This window comes from Falco punctatus (assembly GCF_963210335.1).
Source record: "Falco punctatus genome assembly, chromosome: Z".
Lineage (NCBI taxonomy): Eukaryota > Metazoa > Chordata > Aves > Falconiformes > Falconidae > Falco > Falco punctatus.
Genome location: NC_137586.1, coordinates 1,763,740 through 1,787,909, shown reverse-complemented (window position 1 = coordinate 1,787,909; position 24,170 = coordinate 1,763,740). Strand labels below are relative to the sequence as shown.

Genomic DNA, 24,170 nt, shown 5'->3' with positions numbered 1-24,170 from the left:
AATAACCAGTGCCACAGCTGCATGTCTTCCCTGCTCAGCACCCTGGGCATCGTCAGGACCCTTGGCTTCCTTCTTCCTTGTGACTGCATCATACAAAGCTGCTATGGGCAGCTCGCCCTTCCCTGCTGGATGCAGGATGATACAGCAAAGTCAGTCCAGCATTCCCCACCCAAAACACAGCTACTGACACACTGTGAAGGACCTCCGTCCTGAAGCAGTCATGCCCTGCTGAGGGGTCTGGCTGAGCAGGGTCAGATTTTGTGTTCTTCACAGAATTTGGTACCATACTTCAGAGTACAAATCTGTTGTGGGATGTGGATCCCTGAATCTCCCCTCTTTTCCATTCCCATCACAGATCAGAGGCAATCTGGAACAAACGTAGAGGCTTCATCCTGCTGCTTGGCTTGGCTTTATAGTATTTGCTCGGAAACTTTCCATTTGTGGTGCTGGAAACCTGACAATGTGGTTTAAGCCTTTAAATTGTGATGTTTTGAATGCATGATTGTTTTAAATATTTATCCCTTTGGCAACTTGGAAATGATTAGCCGGAACAAATGTGGTGACCAAGAGGCCAGGGCTCTTATCCCATATCAGAAGCAGCCAGAACACCTGATTCGCTGAACCATTTTGATAAGACAAGAGCTATTGCAGGGAAATTATAATGACTAGATAAAGACTCCAGCATACCATGGTAACTAAACTGCAGCAATTTATTATATCGTCAAGTATTTTATTTTTTCTTGAAACTTGTGGAACTTTTATTTTACAATATATTTCTCTTCCATTGTGGAACCTCTCTAGCTTGGGCTTTCAAAGGGAGGGTCATTACGAGTAAGAATGCCTTGAAGTTTCATGACATGGAACTGTCCCTCTCTCCCGTGGGGCTCACTGAATACTCATTTGTGGAAATCAGCAGTAAAAGGTTTCATGAGCAATTCCATGGCCCAACTTTTGGTCTCACCATCTGCAGCAATATCTGACATTTGGGAGATGAGAGGATGGTTTTGCAAAGAGGCAGCTGAGTGATGTTAAAGCCAGCTGCAGTCAAAAGCCGAGTCCAATTTTCAGTACACTTTTAAAATGAATTTTCTTTCAAGGAAATAGCAATTATACTTTTTCCTCCTTGAGGGAGTACCTGATTATCTCCTGCCGCCGACATCTATGCCATTGTTTTATCTTCTCAAGAGGGAATAATGGGTAAGAAACTTTGTTTAATGGCATATGAAAGTGCTGGTGAGGTTTGTTTCTAAACTGGAGGCATTCGCTGGTGTTGGTGCTGTGGCAGGCAGGTCAAAGCAGCTCAGAGCACAAACCAGTGAAATTCCCCGTGTCCATTCATTCCTGCTGCGTGTCATCCCCCAGTTTGCATCAGCCCTCAGAAAGCGCCTTTACCCTTATTGCAGAAAGCTGTACTGATCTGAGAAATGAATAATCATTCTCAGCCTTCATCCAGGAACTTCAGGAGGTGTTTTAGTACTTTGGCCCCAGACCATTACGGAAGTTGAAGATAAAAACTAAGCTCTTGCGCTTGATTCAGCACACTCCAGCTAGGTATTGAAGTACCCAGCGGCCGGCAAGCCGACATATTTTATTTATTGATGTCTCACACGGAAACACTCCTTTATTAATCAGGTTCTGAATGACTGATAGTTTGAGCATCCCATCGCTGAAGTTCAGGGTAGAGGTGAAAAGGCATGTGAGAGATTGTGAGGAAGGTGTGTGAGAGATGAGGTGCCATTTCCCTTGGCAAACAGAGAGGACAGAAGCCATCTCACCTTTGTAGATGACAGCTTGTAATCAGAGAGCAAACAGAGGGTGGTTCTTGGGCTGAATCGAACAACTATCAGCTGGTACCTTCACCCAGGCTCTGCAGCGTCAGAACATCGTACCAAGCGCCTGCCTCTTCACTGAGGTTCCTCTTACCCCATTTTTTGGATCCTTTTAATCCGCTTTTCTTGGTTCCTTTAATCCAAGCTATCTTCATGCAGGCAGGTGTTGAACAGAGAGAGTGTGACCTTCATGGGCTTCAGAGAGGAGAGACGTGATGCCGAAGATGGGTTTTTTCCATCCCTGTTCTTTGAGGGTGTCTCTTGTGGAGGAACAGCAGCTATTCCTACAGCTTTTCTGGCACTCTCTCAAATGGGAGGTAATATCTCATGGCTGACAATGTGAAGGGCTGCAGGGAGGTCTAAAATAATGAAAATGTTTACTAACAAGAGGAATTCATCCATCATTGCCACTAGAGCAGTTCAAGTCTGAATTCCAGCCGGAATCCAGAATGTGCCAAGCACTAGATATTAGGTTCAGTGAGATGAATTTGTATTTAATCTTTTGACAGGTTTTGCACAGATTTTGCACAGGAAGGGCAGGTGTGGCTCTGGAGCAACCACAGGGAAAAGCTGACGTACCAAGGTTAATTCCTTCAGTACTGGCCATGCTCCCATTTGAACGGAATGGAAAAAAAAAAGTCTATTTTGTTAAATAAGCTGCTGCATTTTCTGGTCAGGAGTGACAGCAGCTGCTTGTGACTCTCTGCATCAGTAGGGAAAAGCAGGATATTAATCACATGTGTTGGGTCAAGGATCCTCTGGGCTGTCCAGGGCTGTTTGATGCTTTCTGACCTCTGAAGCCCTGGTGGTTTGATAAGATGCTGTGGGCACCATCAGGGTTATAGCATTTTGCCAAACACTTAGGAGAAAAACAAGGAGACAGCCATCACTGGAATTTTTTTAGGAACAAATCATGTCAAATAAATCTAATTTCCTTCTGTGACAGGGCCATGGCCTTGGAGATAAGGAAGAAACAGGAGATGACTACAAAAACACTTAGAAAGGCTTTTAGAACTGTATCACCTGCCATTCTTCGAAGAAAGGGGGGCAGAACGGCCTCGCCTGAGCCCTGTCTTGTGCATCTGCTCAGCCTGAGAGGAAATCAGGAAAAAGACTTAGAGAGTGATGTTATTTGATTTCTGTGTACTTTTAGCTAAATCACACATGCTTGAGAGGACCTGAGCTGCAAGCGTTGCCTTTCTGGTGCGTGGCACAGCTACACCTCGGCTCACCCTGACACTGCAATGTTTGCATTACCTGGAGAAGGTAGTGGTGCTGGTAGCCAGCACCGTTTTGCCACGATCACTGCCTCAACTCAAGGCGTGCTCCGTAAATACAGTAAAGTAGGTTCATTGTAACAAGGATAAGCTTAGAGTAAGCTGAGCCTTGGAGGCTATATCAGTAGACCCGGCTCTACCGCGTTATAGTAGTGGAGACGCATCCTCTACTAACGTGCGCTCAAGACGGCGTAATAGTGGGCTTAACCTTGAGCAAGGTGTCACGGTCCACTCAGTGGACTCGTGATGGTTCGTTAACTATGATCTTTAAATGCAAAAATCGAGGCGACCACCTCAAGGGGTTATGCTTCAATTAAACATCACAATTTTATTGTTTGCCCATAAAGCGGTGTGAGATAGGTAGAAAGACAGAAAGTGAATAAAAGGTAAAGTAAAAAGATAAGGAAAGACGATTATAGCTACCACCACAGGTTCAAGGCGTCCCTATGGTCCCAGGTCCAGGCAGCGACCCGCTGGTCCTTCCAATCATCGTGACCCTTGGTGGGGAAGATCTCCAAAGTTCAGTTGCTAAGAAGGCATCTTTTTATGCCAAGCAACATACCTTGCTCCTCTTCTGGTCCATGGACTGCTGCCAGTCTCCGCTCTCTCGAGCCAGGTTATCTTGCCCCAGAGGCGGGTAGCTTCAGACCAGGAGGCGTGTTCTTGTACTGTTTTCTGATTTGTTGTTACGACGACGGTTGTGATCCATCTTCTGGACAGCTGTTATGCAGCCTTATTCAATCCCAGGTGGCAGGGAACGGCACAGTACTCCTCATACCGTGCAGTTCTCTTTCCCAGGGTCTTGGTGTCTTGGTGTCCATGAGGACCACATTCCATCTCCAGGTCTCAGTTGGCAATGTTGAGACAATATTGTTCTCTTTAGACCGACTCTTACACAAGGCACTCCTGGCCTTAACTGTACTCTCCTGCGTAGTTAACACTTTAGTAAAATACCTGGTATTATTATCATCCTGCCTTTTTACAGATGGTCAGGAGGCAGCGCCAAGTGAAACAGTTCATTCAGTGCCAGTCAGGGTAGAGCTACTGTTCTGGGCTCTGCCCCCACCATGAAACACCCCTTCCTGAAGGCTTCCAGCCCTGGTTTTAACGGGACATATGCATATATGTATATATGTACTTGCACCCTCCAGGAGTTGGTCAAAACCTGACATCCAATATTGCACACAGCGAGTCCCCTGTTCAATAGTGAAATCTGCTTTACGACTGTGAGGACAAAGTTCTTCAATGTTTTTTCCAGCTGGTTACCTGCTTGGAAATGATGTTACTTATTTCTGTGGCTATAAAGTCTGTTTTATTTCCTGGGATAGTGATATATACAGTTCATGGGGGTTTATGTAGTCTTTTATAAAATGTTTTGTGCTCTGAACCAGCTAATGCTTTATATTTTTGCCCCTCTTTTAGGTCAGAAAAAGTTAATGGTATGGAAAGATGATCTTCCTATGTAATTATGACTTTTTTTTTAACCAAAGTTTCAAATATTTAATGGAGCTGTTTACCAGCCATACCTAGGCCTTCAGCAAGGTGAATGTAATTTTCTCAATCTGCTGTTAAATAGTACTTCGAATTTTTTTGAGCTTGGGTTCAAGATTACACTTGGATAAGCAGATTTAGATAAATCAGAGTACTGAAGGATCACAAAAAAACATACTTAAATTTCCTCTAAAACCTTTCACTTAGATTTAAATTTAATTAGCTTTGAGAACCTCATAGCAATGTCTTTATCTGTGTGGGTTTTGTTACTGCAGCTTTTGACCACTTCATCAATTTTAAATGAGAGAGACAGAAATAGAAAAGAGGTAAAATTAGAAAAAACAGAGAAAAGAGAGGGGCAATGATGCCCACTTTAAGGTCCGTACCTTTGGATTGTAGTCTCTACTTCCAGAACTTTTAAGTTGTGTTAAACACACCAAGATAAGACACAGCCAAACCGCAACCCGTGTTAAACTCTGACTGTTTTCTTTTTCTTGGACAATCAGTGGCTGGACAACCAAGTCCCCCAAGCTATAATAGGGACAAAAATACCTTCCCCTTATCATGAGCAATTCTTCTCCTCAGACTCTTAGGACTCACCTGTGGCTGTGTCTGCTCTGGTTGGGTTGGCTGGCCAAAGATCCGCAGGGCACAAGGGCTGGTGCTGAAGGCATAATGCCCCAGAGCATTTCCAAAGGTTTTGGCTCATCCTCACGCTGCTCCGGCCACACGGGCTTGTTGCTATTAAGTTGCCACTGGAAGAGCGCAAGCTGTTCTCCAGGGTCCTGCCCGAAGAGATCCCAGCTCCAGTGCTGCAGGGCTACTCCTCCGCCTGCCAAAGCATGGCAAGTGGGAAGGTTGGGCTCTCAGCCTGGCTCATGGGCCACCAAACCAGGCACCGGGGCTCATCATACCTGTATCTCTGCACGACGGCTGCCGATGCAAAGCCAGACCTGGGCAAACCCTCTGCTGTGCAATACTCATACCAGCCAGACTCCAGGGTGATGGAAGAGGAGTCTGGGTCTAGACACAGGTTTTGAGCTAAACCGCATTGATGTAAATCTAAATCTGGCCTAGTACCATTGATTTCAGCTACTGCAGACTCTTGTTGCAACGCTTATATTACATCTAGCCTCAGGTACACAAATGAACCCACTTGTAATAGATAAAAACAATCACCCTTCTTGAAAATTAAGTGTGTGCAGTGTAAAGAAACATTCTTTCTGGATTAAATATTTGTCAGCCATTCTGAGGTATCCTGGCCACAACAAACCTTTGTAGGCTTCAATATTGATAGTATTAAAAGTTTCAGCTAGGTAAATACAATCAGGTAGTTAACCTGATAAAACCGGTACAAATAATGGTAAGTGCACTTCCAAGCTCTGACTCAAAAGTGAACGCTCAGAGATGATTATTTCCCATTTGGCTTACTAAACAAGCTAGAAAAAGCTCTTTGATCTTTCCTAACCTGATTTAATAGACAAAACACCTTTTTTTTTTTTTTTTTTTTAACCAGGGTACTCCAAGTGCAGAACACAAATTGGTTTGCTTATGCTTTTGTGCCTAACAAAAACATCTTATTCTGAAGTGCAGTAGAGATATGGCTTAATAACATAGCACGAACAAAAATAATTCTTCAGCTATGTAGCACAGCCAAACCTAAATCAAGGTCTCTTCATTGACTGCAGTGGAAGTTAGATGGGTCACACGAAAGCTTTCATTCAACACAGTCTGCTGTCATTGTCTATAATGACTAAGAATCACTTCTATCAGCTGAGAATCACTTTTAAAATATTTTTTTTAAAAAATAAATATTTTTATTTCTTGTATCTCTCCTCCACTCATCAGTCTTACCCCAGGTAAGTACTTGCTGGATGCATTGTCTCCTCCATCCTGAGTCAGGCACTGCTGGAGCTCAGCGATGCTTCAGGATCAGCTGGGGCTAATTCACAGAGAGCGAGGGGCGGCTTCCTGAGTAAAAGGGGGGTTTTAGGCTTGCTAGAAAGAAAATGTAGGTAGGTAGTCTCAAGCAAATATGTGTTCGTCTCATATCTGATATAACAGAGAAAATGTTCAAGAGTAGCTCATGTTTCTTTCTGAATTGGCTCTTGGAGTAACACATCCCAGAGAAATATGCCTGCAGGCAAGCTCAAGTTAACTGATTTTTAACTTTTCCTTTTTTTTTACTTCATTGTTCAGTAGGCTAATTTGAGACCATTCTTCCTCCTTCCTCAAACTCACCACTCTTCTTAGAAATCTGTGCACATAGTCATTATGTAAGGGGCTTGTATTTCAATGCTTGATTAAAAAAATACCTAGAGGTAATACTGGTTTGAAGCAAGTTCACAGAACTGTTTTCTATCAGTCGCCCGTTCAAACAAAATGAAAATTAAATGTGCATGAGAATTAGGCTCCGGTTCTCTTAAACTGCCATTTTATGACTGTGTACTTTAATTGGACATTGCAGATAAATCCTTTTAAAAAGCTTAAACCCAACATTTTCATCAGCCTCAAGCAGCTCATGTTTTGTTCCAAGCAGCTGAACAAACACATTGGCTTTCTTCTTCCTCAAAGGTTTTTAAACCCTGCTCCACTCCTCAAAAGAGCTGGCATATCACATGCATGAATTAGGCAAAGTAGGGTCATGCAAATTGTGTGTTGACTGAAATGGACTAAATGTAATTTCTTGCAGAAGGGAATGGCTAGAATATGTTTTATTTGCTGATGAAAAAGATTCAGTCCCTTTTCTGCTGTTGAAGTCCTACGATGTTAAAAAACTTGCATTATCTATGACAGCAATCTTCCGCCTCTTCTGCTGAATCAAGGAACAGCATCATTTTTCACCTGCTCTGCAGCATCCCGGACTAGCCACTACAAAGAGTCATTTGCTGGGCAAAGGAAACAAATCAAACACACGGAGACACACAGCAGCTGCCTGGGGTTTACAGAGGCTGCTGCAGTTAGCATAACGGAACAGGGAAAGAGCCTTTCTGCATCGCTGAGGCTGGATCCGGTTGCCATAGGCAACCAGAGCATCATAAACTTAGTGATGTCCATCTCATGAGAGGGTTGGAGTGGAGGGCTCCCCGTGTCTGCTGCTCCTCCCAAATCCCTCTTCCAGAACCTGGCTGCACTGATGGGCTTCTCTGGGCACTGATCCAGGGTGGAAAGACTTTCTCTCCAGATAAATTTTTTTTTTTTTTTTACAACTGATAGTTGCAACCACCAGGGAAATTTTTTAAAAGGGGTGATGTCTGACTTGCTGTCAGAAAAACAGCAAACAAGAGGGGCTGTGTCTAATAGGGTGAATGGGCATAAAGATCTCTCTGGGATAATACCATAAATCAAAAGTCAGGTTGTTGCCAGTCAAGGAAAACAACAAAGCAGCAGAAAATTGAGTGAAGTGTAGGTTCCCTTGGTGCTGGAGGAGGACTGCTAACTGTGGGGTGCAGTAGCACTCTGCTTTGGCAAGAGATTAACCAGACAAGAAACCTAAGCTGCAAGTCTCGAAGCCTGGGTGCATCCCTCTGCTGCTGCTTTCCCCACCAGGCTCTTCATCCAGCTTCACAGAGCGAAGTGCAGCACATCCTGCATCGAGTTGCAATTACTATGATTTATTTTCCTCCCTGCACGCTCCTTTCCTAATTATCCAATATTAAGACAATACTGAGGACTTATTTGTGTACTTTTTCCACTATGCACTTTGACCAAAGCACAGTGGGTTTAATCATTTACGTTGTTTGTATTCAGCCCTCCTGACTATAACTTAATTTTCATTAAATTTGAATTAAAAAAAATCTTACCTGCATTGGTTGCCTGGTGTTCTGCAATGGCAATAGAAATGTCATGCTAGAAATGCCTGTTTCTTGTCACTGCAAGGGGAGTCTAGGCAGCTAGTTCAGCTTTGGACATCCTCTACTCCTGTGATACTCCACACTCTCCCTTTCCAAACCAGTCCATACCTAAGCCAGCCCAAAAAGTTGAGAGCCTTAAAGGCAACGGTAAAACCAATTTTCAGCTCTGCCTGGTTTCCACAGGGCAGACAAGGTTCTAGGAAATAGAAATTTTAAAAATACACACACACACACACACACACACACACACACACACACGGCAATACTAAATAACTCACCAGCTGTAGGTAGTACACAGAACTTAAGCCTCGGTCTACAAAACCCTCTAGGTTTGCCACACTGCATTTTTCGCCCAGTTTTTACACCACTGAACAAAGAAAAAGATAAACTCCCTAGAACTAGGTACCCTGGCTTCATATATGAATTACATACAGATCAGCCTAGGAGCTACATACTAACCACTAAAATGAATAGTAAATCACATAAGCTACACAGGAGGAAATGTCTAAATTGGCAGCCTTGTGCAGACATGAACTGCTTGTTCAAGACTGGAGAGAAATTTTCATATGGTTCAAAACCTACTCTTGCACATTTAAAAGGTGTTTAAAAAAAGATTAGTCAAAGTGTTTTTAAATGGGCCTGACTAGAAAATAGCACTTCTGTTTCCAAAGAAATGACCTGTGCTTCTACATCTGACTTTTTTCCAAAATTGAAACAAGATTGTCATAATGTAAATTGTGAAATATCAGGATACAGAGCACTGCAAGCAAAGAATGAAAATTAGATTCCTCTGCAAAATCAATACATTCATTTTTACAAGGTCAGTTTAATAACAAAAGTCAGATGAAAAACAGAATAATAATGTCTAATAAAACTATTTTGGTTTTGCATATTTGAAAAACTAACTACTTCTTTTTTTTTTTTTTTTTTCCTCCAAATAGGTGTATCCATACAGAACATTTCAATTTAACAGACTGTGGTTTTCTCCTTTTTCTTGACCAGCCCTACTTACAGGCAACATCAGCAGGCAGACTAGATGACCTGGTAGGATTCCTTTAATGTCTAACTTTGATAATCCATGAGTGATGACTATGTGACTTTGGAAGTTAGAGGATTATCCTTCCATGATATCAGTCTATTCAACCCCTCACTTTCAATCCAATGATCAATAACTCATTAACCAACACCTATTTAACTTCCAAGCAGCAAGGAATTGATGGCATCAGTAAGGAAGCACATAGGCACATTCAAATTAAAAAATAAAAAATTAAACACATTACATTTTAATTTTATGTACCAATTTACCTGACCTTTCTACCACAGACCAGGATTTTGGTCAGTGAGCTGTCACCTTTTTGTCACACTGCAAGTCCCAGAAACTGATGCTAAGTAATCTCTTGGCTGTGACACTTGTTTATTCCATTCCAAACCAACATGGTCTCTTTACCACTTCTTCACATATTTTTCTGGAGCACTTCTCACTAATGAGAAGCACTTAGATTCCTATTCCCTCCCTGCCCCCCCCCCCTTTTTTTTTTAACTGCAGCAGTGAACTTGACTGACTTAGAGGATCTAAGTACTGATTTGTTTTTTTCTAATTACATGATAAGCTTGTCCTGTATCATCATTTCCATAGGGAAGGCTTATCTGTGTAAGTATACCCACCTCCTGGGTTCAGAGAAGCTCGCTGTATTTGCAAATGGTAATCTAAAAAATTTATCATTTATGAAGCATCTATTTTTCAATTCTCCTAGCCAACAAAGCCAAGAGCATCTGTACGTGCAGGTGCAACAGCACAGGTTTTATTTCAATTCTGTTGACTTTACCCACCTTCTTTGCAGGGAATTGTTACTTTTGGTGAGACGCTCTCACCAGGAGGCAGAACAAACAGCAGCTCGAGTGAAAGGGTTGTGTGTGTGTTTGGTTTGGAGACAAAAAGCTCATATTACTCCATCTGCAGCATTACTACAGTTCTTCCACATACTGAGCACCACCACCCTTGCAGTTACAGTAACTGCTCTGTGTAATGCTTGCAGGGTCTCACCCTTCAGCACCAGCACCACAAGGTGACCATGACCTAGCGCGGAAGAGCTGAATATATGAGCAGACTCCAAAAAATCTTCGAAAAGCAGAGGCAGCAATTCCCCAGATGCTCCCATGCTCTAGATTGTGCTGGATATTTGAGAACTAAATGGGCCATTTCGGAATGACTCCCCGAAGGTTTGCTCAAATTGTTGATAGCAGTCACGGTGAAGCAGCCCCATCCCAGCACATATCTAGCAATAAAGCTTTCATTCAAAAAAACCAGCCTTCGATTCCAACGATTTGCAGGTTCTTTTACAGAAAACTAATGAATCTCACAATCGCCACCTCACCCCTCTCCTCAGCTCCTGGCCCTAGCGATGGGAAATTCAGAAGGGGAAAGCCTATAACAGCAAGGTGTAGAATGTTATATGCACAAATTAAAACCCACCACATCCTTACCTTTTTAAACTTCCCAGTACCAAGCAGAGAGTGGGTAGGAAGTGATCAGGCAGGAATCAGACGTACTTTTGTGTGGCCTATCTTGTAGGAATATTAGTTTTCTTCTCCTTCATCCTGCCAGCTTGATTGCTCATTTCACGTGAAAATCAACAAGTTCAGGATGATAAAAGAAGTAAATTATTGTAGGACATTAAAAGTAATCAGTATTTTTAACAAGATATAAACCATTACAAACCTACTTTTTCAGAATTGTCTTCTGTGGCCTGTTAGGCCAAGGTAGACATAGAACTACCATGCAGAGCACTAAAGGAAATACAGCTAGAAAAGATAAATAGCACGGCAGAGCGCTTTTCTACTTAATGCCTAGACCAAGTCTTCTTGAGCAAGGACAAAACCGAGGGAATAGATCAGCCGTATGGGGTTAGGAGTTTTATTCACAGTGTCATGTCTTAGCTGTGGCTAGTTATTTGCTGTTTGATGGGGATTATGCTCCTGGATAAAGTATTCTGTACTAAGAATGTATTCTATACTCTTAAATACTACAAGAAACCAGGTTTTATCCAAGATTTGTTCCAAACCATGGACTTTTCCAACAGTTTTCTTAGCAGAATCTCACGCTAATGGGAGCTTGACAAGGATTTGAATTGCCTAATGGAGCCCCTATTTCCCAATCTTTCCTCCAACTCCATGTCCTTAGTTCAAAACAAAGCACTTGCTGGGTGGTGGCCAACTCTTACAGGCCCTGCAATGCCCTCTCCACCCTGTTCTCCAGGGTGTTCTCCACCCTGAAGTTCAAAGCCTGGGCTCATTTTCCTTGTGATGGCAAGGAGTCTCCTCTTCCCCAGACCTCTCCCTCCTCTGGCATTGATAACCCATTCTGCAGTCAGGGAAAGGCTAAAATTAGAAAGAAATGGCATTTTCTGCTGTTGTAGGACTCTGGTCTGCACGAAAGTTTAGTATGCCTTCGCATCGCCAACATCTCCTCCCTCTCACAGCATTACTGTAGGGTGGAAATACAGAGCCTTGGGCGCTGTATGGTGATGCTGGCTCTCTGAATGTATATCATTTCCAAGGGAAAGAATCTGAGCTTTGCTGTCTAAAATGCAGAACCTTCTTTTCCTTTATCTACAACGTTGTGTTTTCCTCTCAAGTTATCTCAAAGCCTGAGATAGTGCTTCAGGCCCCGATCACCCCGAAATAAAATCTAAAGGACCGAACCATTTTCATTCAAGAGCATTCAAGAAGGAAACATCTGCCTCAATTGCTCTGGTCAAAGTTATGACAGTTACATATTCTTTTTCAGAACTGGAAATTTCCTTACTGGAGGCTTTCCACAAGCTCATCCTCTTTATCCCTACAGAGAACTTTGGCATCCATATTTCCTTAGCAGAACACCAGCCTAAATCCTCTTCCTTGGGAGAAAGACTTGGCACTACCACTTCTTGGATCTATTTTTTTTTTTTTTTTTTGTCAGATGTGTTCCCATTGACACTCAACAGCAGTAGTGCCCTTGAATCATCTTGAAGCTGCATGAGTACTTGAGAGATGAGGTTTTCAGTTAATTAGATTTTGCTGCCTAAACTATGAACTTTTTCATCGTTTTCCCTTACCATCTTGGCTTTCAGCTTAGGAAAATTTGCAGAGATCCTAATTTCCTTTTCCTTCAGGACATGGTAATGTAGAGAGTCCCTTGTTCAGCATTAATCTACAGTATCTCCAACCAAGACTGCAGCCCAAGTTACACTACAGAAAGTATATGCTGCTGTAAAAACCCTAGATTAAAGTCTTAATGATCAATTCAATTCTTTTAACTGGCTATGTTTAGCAGTTTGTTTTTACTGCCTTGAAAGTATTTCGTTTTGTTGGAAGAAGCAGGGCTACAGTTAATGGATTTGAACATTCCACCCCCAATTTCTGCACTTTGGTGGAAAAAAAAATAGAAAAACGGGAAAGCCAGAGCTCAAAGAAGGTGGTGCTTTAACTTATTTTGCTCTTCTCTCCTCCACCCATTTTCCACTACTTCTCTGCAGATACAGAAAATCCACAGAAGCACACTTAGCATGAAAAATAAAAGCATAATTATCTGCCACCAACACTGACAATGTTTTCAAAACTAGACGTTGCATTGAATAAATAAGGAGAAAACATGCACGGCTGGTAGCATATATGTAGCTGTTTGAAAGGTGACTTTAAGCATGTCATATTGGTTGACTTTGGCTTTGGAGAGCGCAATCTGAAGGTGCAGGGAAATGACAAACCTGCCTGGAGTTGCTTCAGCGTAGACCATTCCTTTCAGCTTGACAGTCTATGCCTACTTCATTGGAAAAACTTCAGGATTTAAAACCTACTATAGTACGGTTTAAGCATCTCTTGTAATCACTGCTGTGTGTAGAAACTATGTGAAGAAATACTAAACGTGCTTCTCTTAGTTTCAGTGTAGGAAGGATCTCACAAAGGTCATCTCTTACTTACCTGCAGACTGTCCAATTAACCGTGATAAAGGGTACATCAAATCTTTGATAACTTCAGCTTGCTGAACCATCCCCATATCTTTCCTGCCCATCAGCTGACCTATCTGATTGTGACAAGTATCCTTTTGTTTCCCATTAATCAACAGAACAGCTTGCTTAATAATTTCCTGGCCCTTGGTCCTGTAATTTGGGTAATTTAAGGGTTTTTTTTTATTTCTATCATAAGCCTTATGAGCACATGCAGGACCAGGATGAAGAGCAAAGCTCTTGACAAATGGCAGCTATCTCATGAACTTTAACAAGCGAGCTTGCAACTGCAATGAGCAATGAGGTGCAGCTCTATTTAAATCAAATAGAGGGAGACAGTTTCCGAAAGACCAATACTGAGCTTCCAGCAAGTGTTGGAAAATTTGCCAAGGACAGAACACCAAGTATAATGGAAAGTTAGCAAAAACTGTTTCAAAAGCTCACCATGTTCATGGAAGCGTTTTTCGAGAAGTTTGGGGTTTTTTGCTTTAACCTTTACTAAATGCACACCTGCTTCTTTCTTCTGTGAAACTCAGAACCCAAAACATCTACCACACAACTTGCTGAGAAGGAGCATCCTCCTGTGAAACTGTCTCTCAGTATAAAACTGCAGCTGTTTTTCTGGAATTACTAGCCCCAAATTTACAGTACGGATTGTAGGAACCGTGGGTGCTTCCAGATTTAGTGCATCTTAGCCAACAGTGTTCTCCTGTTCACTAAGTTACTATTCATTGTTTATGGGGTAACAACAGATCTCTTTGTAATGCTTTTTATCGCTCAGATCCAAACACTTCATAACAGAGATCAGTATTGTTATTATCGTTATTCCAGTTTTCACACGAAAAAATGTGGGTCAGAGAGGTGGAATTACTTAGCCGATAACACTTGGCAAAGCAGTGTAGGATCAGAAATCAATCCCAGAGCTCCTGAAAGCACTGCTGCACCTGGGAAAGAAGCCAGCCTTACACCTGCTAACTACAGGAACCCAGAGGACTTGATATATTGGTTACGAGGTCACTGAGTAAAACTATTCATTTTTGACTTTACTACAGTCAGCAGCTGCAGGAGATATTCACAAATTTCCTGTAGTAATCTCATCATTTGATTTGTGTCTTTAAGATCATGCCTATCTGATTAATTGGCAACCCAATTTCGTTGTAAATTCCTTAACTTACTGCATCAATTGTGACCTTAACCTGCTGATCATGCTGGTTCAGTGCTAGTTAGTTTAGTAAAAGTCTTTAGCTCGTAGTGTTTACACCTCCTGCGAGAAATGCCATTGAATCTTCATTTACTTGTTTACCAAATCACGTTTAAACCCACTACAAACTCCACAGAGACAGTTTTCTTTTAAATTTTGGAACAGACTAGTAAGCTAAGGCACTTAGCTGTGGCATTTGCAGAGGTGCGACACTGTTTCTAAATGAAGACCTTGTTCCTCACCCAACTGGAAAATGAAGCTGATGGTTCCCGGGATGGCTCCTGCTGTCCCTCAGGTACCCTCAGCCCTGGGTGCCTGGGTGTATGCTCCCTTACCTGGTTTGCAGACCAGGGGAAGAGAGTTTCTCAACCAACTCACTTTTCCCCTAAGCAGAAGCACTAATCCTTTGCTGCTAAAACACAAGTCTTTGCCAAACTTCTTGTCTTTGAAACTTCCATCCTTCTGGTGCATTTGGTTGACACTGGTCCATGCCTCAAGCGTGTCGGGCAGGCAGTGGGTCTCTCAACCTGCGTCATTGCCTACGCCTAATTTCACTGAGAAACCAGGAAAAGCGCAGTTCTGCGTAAGAACTGCATTCACGGGGCTGTAATTCCAAGTTTAATGACATTCCTCTGCATTTAGCTGGCTTTGGATCAAGCGTTACATGTGCAAGATAAACCCCTGCTCCCATAAAGCCCTTGTCCCCTTGCACCAGCTCCAGTGTGGAGGCAGAACCTGCCTTTACTGCTTCCTCGGGGACTGCCAGGGAGACCCCTCCGTGGGGAAGGACATGAAGTTAGACACAGGTTACAGCCTTGCTGCTGGTGTTTTTACAGTACCTTCCCAACTGGCAACGGAGCTTGTCTGATCTGGGAGAGAGTCTGAAGTCTGCACACAACCAAAAACTTCATCAGCTCCACCATCGCTATGCTCAGGCATGAGCAGGGAAATCATTTTAACACTTGAGTTAATTCCCATTAAGTATATTGGCTTCTCTCCTTAGATAGTGTAGAAGAGCATTGATTCCTTGGCATGAAGAATCTGTAGATTCGTGGCCACTGGAATTCTAGTTAATGTCAAGCCTAAATATTTAAAATTCAGTACCACGTAAGCTTTTAAAGAAGTTTCCTTAAAGTCTCTTTCCTTTTTAAGGAAGTCTCCTTTCATCCTAAAGTCACACACGAGTACAAACACTAAAAAATTGTATTTTTTTTGTTTAGCTGCCTCTGCTGTACTCATATGAATTTAGTCTCAGGGTTCTAGGATATATGCTCTGCACTATTTTCTTTTCTTTTTTTTTTTTTTAAAGAGGATGAAATTGAGTAATCTGCCTAAATAATATTAAGGCTTCTCAGCTGAATCTTAAACTTAAACTCAGCATAGTATAATAGTCCAGAATAATAATCAGCGTGATACAAGGGAATGCATAATGGTCCCCTACTGCAAAATACAGCACAGAAGTGGGAGTTCCCATGCAATTTTCAATGCCCTGCAGGGATAATTTCCCCCGTTAAGCGTCCTTGTTGTCACAGTTGTTTACTATACACACGCACCATGGGATGGTGCAGGGAAGCGAGAGGTTTACTGCAGAGCACAGCCCCTTCACCAAGTATCTCCACGGACCTTCAGCTGCCAGACCGTTTGGCATACAACAAGAACAGATCTTTTTTAATAACTTTGAAATGCTCGGCCCCTTGAGTAGAAACCAAATCCTGTGGTAGGCAACTCAGCTTCCTACACAATATGCAAGGAAACCTGGGAGCCTCCAAACAGAAATGTGACCCCCCAGGATGCTCAGGGGGGGCATCACCCTCTTCTTGTCTCAAAAGCTAACCCCTTATGCAGGAAAAAAACTGGAGACTAAAAAACCTGGAGACTAAAAAACCTGGAGACTCCTGAGCCTGGCAGAGAGCAGAAGGGAGAACAGTCTGGCCGAGGTCAGTCTACACCTTTCTTTTCCAAGGATTGACTCCTGGAAAACATAAGCCTGATGGCAGGGACCAGGGGCCAGGGATCCTTTTTTTTGAGGAGTTGTAATTTTCAGGCATAAAGTTCCAGCTCCTTTGTCTACCCCTTGCTGGAGTGGCCTCCTGCTACATGGTACTTTGCTTTAGCACCAGAGGAGGGGCTCAGACCACGCTCCCACCCACCCTGAACCTGCGTCGATACCTCTGTGTGGTGTTCTGAGTTCCTCCCAGGAGCAGCTCTCTGTAAAAAAGGTGAATTGGGGGTTGAACATCTGTCTTCCCCCACCTCCTCTGATGGTCATCCAAGACTCCATGGAAAGAGGGTCTACATCCTTTTACACGGGGCTTACAATCTTTTGGCTTTCCCTGTGCATACCGTGAGAAGCCTGACACACTGCATCCCTGAGCACCGAGGGTAAAGCCCTGTTATTTTTCCGTGCGTCGGTTCAAGCTGAACGTGTTCACAGCTTTGGGAACAGGGAGAAAACTTCAGATGAGGGAAAAGGTAAGGCAGCCCTGATGTTTGGCCACCTGCAGGGAGTGGCAGCAGCTATTCTAGGGCTGTTTGGGATACAGGATGCCTTAAAACGCTCCTTCCCAAGCCCTTCATCAGATTTAGCCTGACCTTCATGTTGTATGCAGATTTGCCATGAGGCCATTCTTCCAGATGCCAGAGCCTACACCACCACACAGGTTTCATTCTGCACTGAACTCCAAAACACCAGTTTTAAATATAGCAACTAGTATTTAAAGACTTTTTTTTCTGTCGTTGCTCAGCAACTTGTCTGTAATGAAGGATGTAGTGCTAGCGGGCTTCCCTGTAGATGGAAGCCTGAACATCAGTCAAAGCAGCATCCAGTAGGTGTACACCAGCCAAGGTGGTGAGGAATTATCTGCCAATCTGTTTTGTTATATTTAACATCAATGAAGTCAGCAGCAGTAGGAAGCAGCAGCGGCACAGCCATTGTTCTGCAGCATCAGACTAGTCAGCGGATAAAAGGCTGGTTCACTGATTCTGAATTAAAAAAAGAACTGTCGTGTGAACAGTTAAGCAGATGTTGCGTGTAATGATTCACTTTTGGACCGCTGCCATGCTGCCTGCAAGCAGCCCAGTTCACATCGAGTGCAATGGTTTGGGGTCACAGCCTGTGTCGCCTTCCATCACCATAACACAAGATGCTGAACCAGGCTGGGTTAACTGGCTGAAAGGGTAAAGATTCTGTTCACAAGAAATATCTTTTTTTGGTTTTCAGTAAGGTTCCAGTTCAAATTTCAGACCAAGTCGAAATCTGTCTACCAAATAAATGTTATCTGCTATCCTTCCAAAGCAGAAATACAAGATGTGCTGGGAAATGCAAAAAACATTGTCTTTTCAAACCAAAAGATCTTCTCCACATACCACTGTGCTTAATACCTAAATGACAGCTTCTCTCCTTCAGCGGATACTATTTCTTTTTAAATCCAAGAATGTGGATAATTTCCAGCCTTAAGGTCAATAAACGCATCTTTCTTCTGAAGGATGTTCCAAACACCTTCTTATATTCACTTTGCAGTAGAGGAGGACTTTCACCATGAGGCCTTCTGAAAGAGAATGGTAGAGCAGTTTGGGCTGGAAGGCGCACCTGGAGGTCATCCAGTCCTGCTCAGGGCCATGGCCCATCCAGGCTCCATGGGCAAGCTCTTCCACTGTTTGGTCACCCTCATGGTAAAACATTTATTCCTAATATCTAATGATTCTCTGTGTGCCAGCTTGTGTCCATTGCCTCCCACCCTGTAGCCACTCACCTCTGAGAAGGGTTTGGTTCCGTTGTCGCCATGTCCTCCCATCAGGTAGTTGTAGATAGCCAGGACATCTGCCCAAGCCTTCTGTCCTCCAAGCTGAGCCAACATAGTCATCTCAGCCTCTTCTCCTAGGTCAGGGTTCCTCAAACTTATTAAACAGGGGGCTGGTGCATGGATGAAGTGGCAGGAATTCATCTGCGGCTGCTTGGTTCCCCCCCCAAACCCCGGCGGGGGAGGGAGGGTCAGGGAGTTCTGTAAATACCGGGGGCCGGATTGAGGACCCTGGGGGGCTGTATCCGGCCCGTGGGCTGTAGTTTGAGGACCCCTGTCCTAGGTCATATGCTCCAGCCACCCAACCACCTCCATGGTCTTCACTGGGCTCACTCTTGGATGCCAGTGTCTCCCTTTTGATGGGAAACCCAAACTGGAAACATCACCTCAGATGCAGCTTCATAAGTGTCCACCAGAGAAGGAAGCACTCCTCTCCTCGACATGCTGGCTCTGCTCTGGCTGATACAGCCCAGGTTGCTCCACAGTTGCTCCAACCTTCACCTTCTGGCTTCATCTCGAAGCGCTGACCTCCCACTGGCCTCCAGAGACCTGCAGAAGTCAGTTAGAGGTTTTATCATCATTATGGTGGGCCATGCTGCTGAGGCTAAGCATAAAGATTTAGAAATAGAGCATAAGAAACTGCTAAAACCATCTTGGCTCTGGTTACCAAGGCAGCAGTAGGTAAACCCAAACCAATTGGACTGGGATTATTGTCTTTGCTCTTCTATTTACAAAGTAAGAGTTTCTTTTTCCTAAACTGGTTGAAAAATCCAATCAATTTCAGGTGAATCAAAATTTAGTTTTAGACAGAAAATGCATCTGTGACGGAAACAGAGTATCAACCACTAAACCCCCACACTGTGTCAATAACCTGTCGGTTTTCTCAAAGTTCATACTGGCTGTAAGAAATGTGACATTAACCACACAAATTTTATTACTTTCTCCCCATTTACTTCTTGCAATAAAACTGTTTTGGGTTTTTTTCCCTATAGATCATCTCTAATTTGAGCCTAAAAAGAACTCCGTTCTAACAAGCTGAGATCTCAAAATAACACACTCCAATCTTCCTCTTGCACAAAGAATATGCTGTTCCTATGGAGCCGCCTCGAATGTAACGTCCCTTCTCTGTCACTAAGTTGTTGCCATCAAGCACAGGCTGAGACAGCAATTTCCTTCTAAACCTCTCCTCTGGCCGTCACAACTTTCTGGAAATTATTCTTCCAGCCACAATTCCTCATGTGTCTAAACCTGCATTCACTATCTCAGGTTTAGACAAGAACAGTCCCAACGATTTTATCCTCGTCAGTACCTACACAGCCGTGTTTTGTGGTGATGCTGGCGATGCACTGGCAAAATTCCCCATCAGGTACCTTGTTTTACACCCTTTTTTGCTAAGCCACGGGCAGTGTAACTGCATGGCGTGCACCTGAGCAGACGCTGCAGCCTGCCAAAAGCGTGGCTGGCTGGCGGCGAGGGGTGTGACGATGCTTTCTGCAGGAGGACCGGGAGTGAGGAAAGAAGACAGAAATCTAGAAAGTTCAGCTCTGTGCAAATGTGAATAAAGACTCTCTTCATTGTTCTAAAAAAAAAAAAAAAAAAATAGGGCAGGGGGTGGGGGGGAATCCCCCTAGGGATATATAGATCTATAGACACAACTCTATAACAGACAAATTAGAACATACCGGTAAAAAGTGCTTCATGAGCCTTCAGTGAAGAGCTGCCACCCCCAAGTAGCACCACTGCCTTCATCTATCTACATATGCATGTCCATACTTCTCCATCTATGTGTGGCCCAAGCTGTAGCACTGTACTCTGTTTAATCCTAGATTTTTTTGGGGAAAAAATTATAACAAAACCAGTTGTTCCCTTCTATAGTCTCTCTGAGACATCAGAGCTGCATGGAATAATGCATAATGAACAGAGACAAAGTTAATTCCTGAGCAGCCGGCCGAACAGCTGTGCAGGATTCATCTGATCAGAATTGGAGAGGTTTTCAGCAGAACTTTATGGGCTTTTTTTGGTAGGCTGCAGTACTGCTTTGCTTTAAGAAATAATAAAAAAATTAATGCCTGCTTCTCTCCAGCTGTAAAGTACACCCGTATAAACGTGTTATCTGTCTGTTAGTTTCTTCAGTGAAAAATGTATTTGGATCTCTGATTAAAAGGGACAAAGATATCCCTTGGTTTTGACAGGTTGCCTGTCAAAGATATTTCAAAATATTTTTTTTTTCGTCAAAAATGTCAAAAATATTGCCAAGCAGTATCTTCCCCTCTCCTGCCAGCAGAACGGCTATTACAGAACCAGAGCACGCTCTCATCAATGCAGGCGCTGCTCTATAGTTACTGGGGGCGGGTGGGGGTATTTTATATTCTTATTCCTTTAGGAGTGAGCATCAGTATATCCTGGCCCTCGTCTTATTTTACCCCAGAGCAACCACATTCGGAGATAAATGCCACTGTCCCATCTCCAAGGGGACACCTCGATCTCCTGGCAAGGGAGACCTGCCCTCCCACAGGTCTAGATGGCTCTGGAGTCATCCTGCCACATAAAAGGCTTTAAATAACGGCTGTGTGACCTACCCAGTTGAAGGAAAGGCAGTCAACAGTCAAAGTTATCCAATGAGAAAGGTTAATTAGAAAATCTGGCTGGGATCGACAGTGCTTTACTTCTCCCCATGGCAGGCTAAGGTGCGTAAAGCTCAACATGGTCGGCATGCGGCTGCTACCTCAGGGGTAAAGCAGGGTGATGGAGATGCAGCCTGCTTTGCCCAGTAGCTGTCAAGCCCTTGGTCGATACTGCTGGCTGTTGTCTGACAAATGCGAGTTGTGTTTAGGAAGACAGAAAGGGAACGAAAGCTTTGGGTTTTCACTTCTCCCTCCAGCACCCTGGCAGATGGCGTAAAGGGGCCATTTGGCTATTGTGTGGGAAATAGGCTGTAACAACTCCAACAAACCCCAGTCAGAAGAATTCCAGGTTTTCTTTCAAAGCTTTCGGACTCATTTTAAATCCCCCGACCTGTAAGCTAGCTTGCTGCCGTCTAAGAGTGCATTGTTCACTAAATGAGGTTTCAAGCTGCCATGGGGTTTTTATCAGCAATCTCATGATTCGGACCATCCTATTCATTGCTATAAGTTTGTGCCGGCATCCTTTTCAAAAACCTCTGTTGAATGATGTTCCTCCTGACAATACACACATTCCTGTCATTTTGTTCCAAGTTTGCTTGGTACGTGGTGGTTTGGTCTTTTATTTTGGGGGGGGGGTTGGGTGTTGGTTTTTTTGTTGGTTTGTTGGGTTTTTTTTGTAGTAGTAGTAGTAGATAGCAATGAGGAAAACCAGTTACAAAAATGCTTTTCTTTAAAGTTTAAGCCATGGCAGTGCCTTGTAAAAACTGGATTTAAACTAATAAGGACCCAGCCCTGATTCTAAATCATTTAGCTGAGGATGGTCCAGCACGTATAACAAAAGAGAGACCTGAAATGGCATGTATTTTGTAACTTAATTTACAGCTATCATTTAATCACAATTTATTAATTGCCATCAAAGATATTAGGATATCCTCCAGCAAGACCAGATCCTTTCACTGTCACTAACATGATGGAGGAAGAGAAGCCTCCAGAGAAGAACAGCAGTTTAGGAAGGGGGAAATACTAGCTCAGCGACAGGAGAAAATAAATGTTTACCTAGGAGACAAGGTCGGTCAAATGATAGAAACCAGAAGGAGGATCTGTTCTTGTCATCTAGCCTGAATAGACCATTTGGAAACTTTCCTCTTGTCTTTCAGGGACCTTCAGAAACCAGCTGGAACATGTTATCCTCTCGGGCAATGGCTCACACTGCTCCATGCTGAATGCCAAACTGGTCCTGAACGAAGCAGATCCTGTCTCCAAGGGACTGGCAAGAGCAGCCACATCATATAAAAACATTTATAAAACACCAAAGTCCAGTTTCCTGTCTTTAATCTGTTTCCAGAAAGCTGTTCCCGACATTTACCCTGTCAACGGCAACCTTCTAATTTCCACACTAGATTTGCTCACAATTATTGCTGTGTGTTTCTCTAAATTGCCCTCCAGCTTAGAGAGCTCTACAGCTAAACAAGTTTTTCTTGTTCGTCCTTCCTCCTCCTAATGAAGTTAATACTCCTGCACGCAATCAACACACTGCTCGGGTAGCTGAAGTTAAGAGAATAAAGTGAAATTTCTCAGTGTGTTTAGAAAAATAAATGTAGCTATTTAAATCTTGATTTAAAATTGATTTTAAACCAATCCTCCTTAGGATTCAATGACAAAATTGCTATAATCTTCAGTGCGACCAGAATTTCTTATCACACCATATCCCGGGGAGCACTTAAACACAAGTGCACTCTGCCAAACAACCTTTTACTCAAATTTTTTCCAATCCTCCTACTTACTTGCAACAATCTATCAAAAAGCGTTTCTGCTAAGTGCCGAAAGTCATAACTTTCAGGCTATTTTGAACTAGAGATGGGAAGAAAATCCCAGCGTCGTAACAACCAGGACCTGACTTCACCATCTCTGGTGATGACAGGTACGACAAGGAGATACAAAGAGCAAGCTGACATTTTCTTGATCTGAAAATGCCACCACAACACTGACAGAAGTGCAGTGAAAGAGAAGGCTGACAGAATGTTTCTGATAGCTCCTTCCTTGTTTTTCCAGGCTGGGCTGGAAAAAAACATCATCTCCGCCTCTTTCCCTGAGCCAGAGGTGCGGACGGCTGCAGCGGAGCTGTGGGGCTGGGGCAGCAACGGTCCTGGCGTGTAAGCTGAGTTATTAAGCATGTTGCAGTGCTGAGGATGGCTGGGACAACTTTAGCAGTTGGATGGTTTTAAGTGAAATTTTGCACATTATTTTTACAGCACAGCAGGAAACCTGAAGGCTTAGGAAGAATAAGTCGACCCCCACAGGTATTCGTAAGAAGCACTGAAAAAGATTCAGTAAATAATTTTCTTATTCTATAGGCATTGTCTTAGAAGAAATAGATTAGAATACTGGAGTTTTGATGGGGTCACAGTGGCGGCTGGCACTGGGTGGAACAAAGAGCTTGGCTTTTCAATAGGAAAACAGCCACAGAAAAGATGGAAGGTTCCGCGTTTTTGGATTGCAGCCCGAGAGAAAACGATGCTTTGATGCGCAAAGCTCTCATTGCTGCTATGCTGGTCACAGCTGCTCTTGATGGTGAGTGTTCAGCACACATTAGGTTCTGGTCACCCTCCCAAAATGGAGAGCTGGAGACACTCCTGTGCTGGTTTTGGCTGGAGTAGAATTAATTTTCTTCACAGTAGCTGGGACAGGGCTGTGTTTTGGATTTGTGCTGCAAACAGCTGACCCCAACTGAGCCAAGGGATATCCCATACCATACGGCATCATGCTCGGCATATAAAGCTGGGGGAAGAAGAAGGAAGGCGGGGGGGGGGGGTGGGGGGTGGGGCGGGACGGGACACATATGACATTAGGAGTGATAGTGTTTGTCTTCCCAAGTCCCCATTAGGTGTGATGGAGCCCTGCTCACTTGGGGATGCCTGAACCTGCCTGCAACGGGAAGCGGCAAATGAATTCCTGGTTTTGCTTTGCATGCATGCACAACTTTTGCATTGCTTATTAAACTGTCTGTATCTCAACCCACAAGTTTTCTCACTTTTACCTTTCTGATTCTCTCCTCCATCCCACCCAGGGGGAGTGAGCGAGTGGCTGCCTGGGGCTAAGCTGCCGGCTGGGG

At 43.5% G+C, this 24,170-nt stretch overlaps 1 long non-coding RNA gene across 1 annotated transcript in view; it reads right to left on the bottom strand.

Moving 5' to 3' along the window:
• Positions 1 to 23,869, bottom strand: part of LOC308056482 — a 34,442-nt gene extending 10,573 nt beyond the window's left edge. Inside the window, exons 1-2 of the long non-coding RNA XR_013924852.1 lie at positions 18,387 to 23,869; positions 6,452 to 6,595 (exon numbers count right to left, since the gene is read on the bottom strand). This is a non-coding gene — a long non-coding RNA (uncharacterized lncRNA). The remainder of the gene's footprint in view (positions 1 to 6,451; positions 6,596 to 18,386) is intronic.
• Between the last annotated feature and the right edge of the window lie 301 nt (positions 23,870 to 24,170).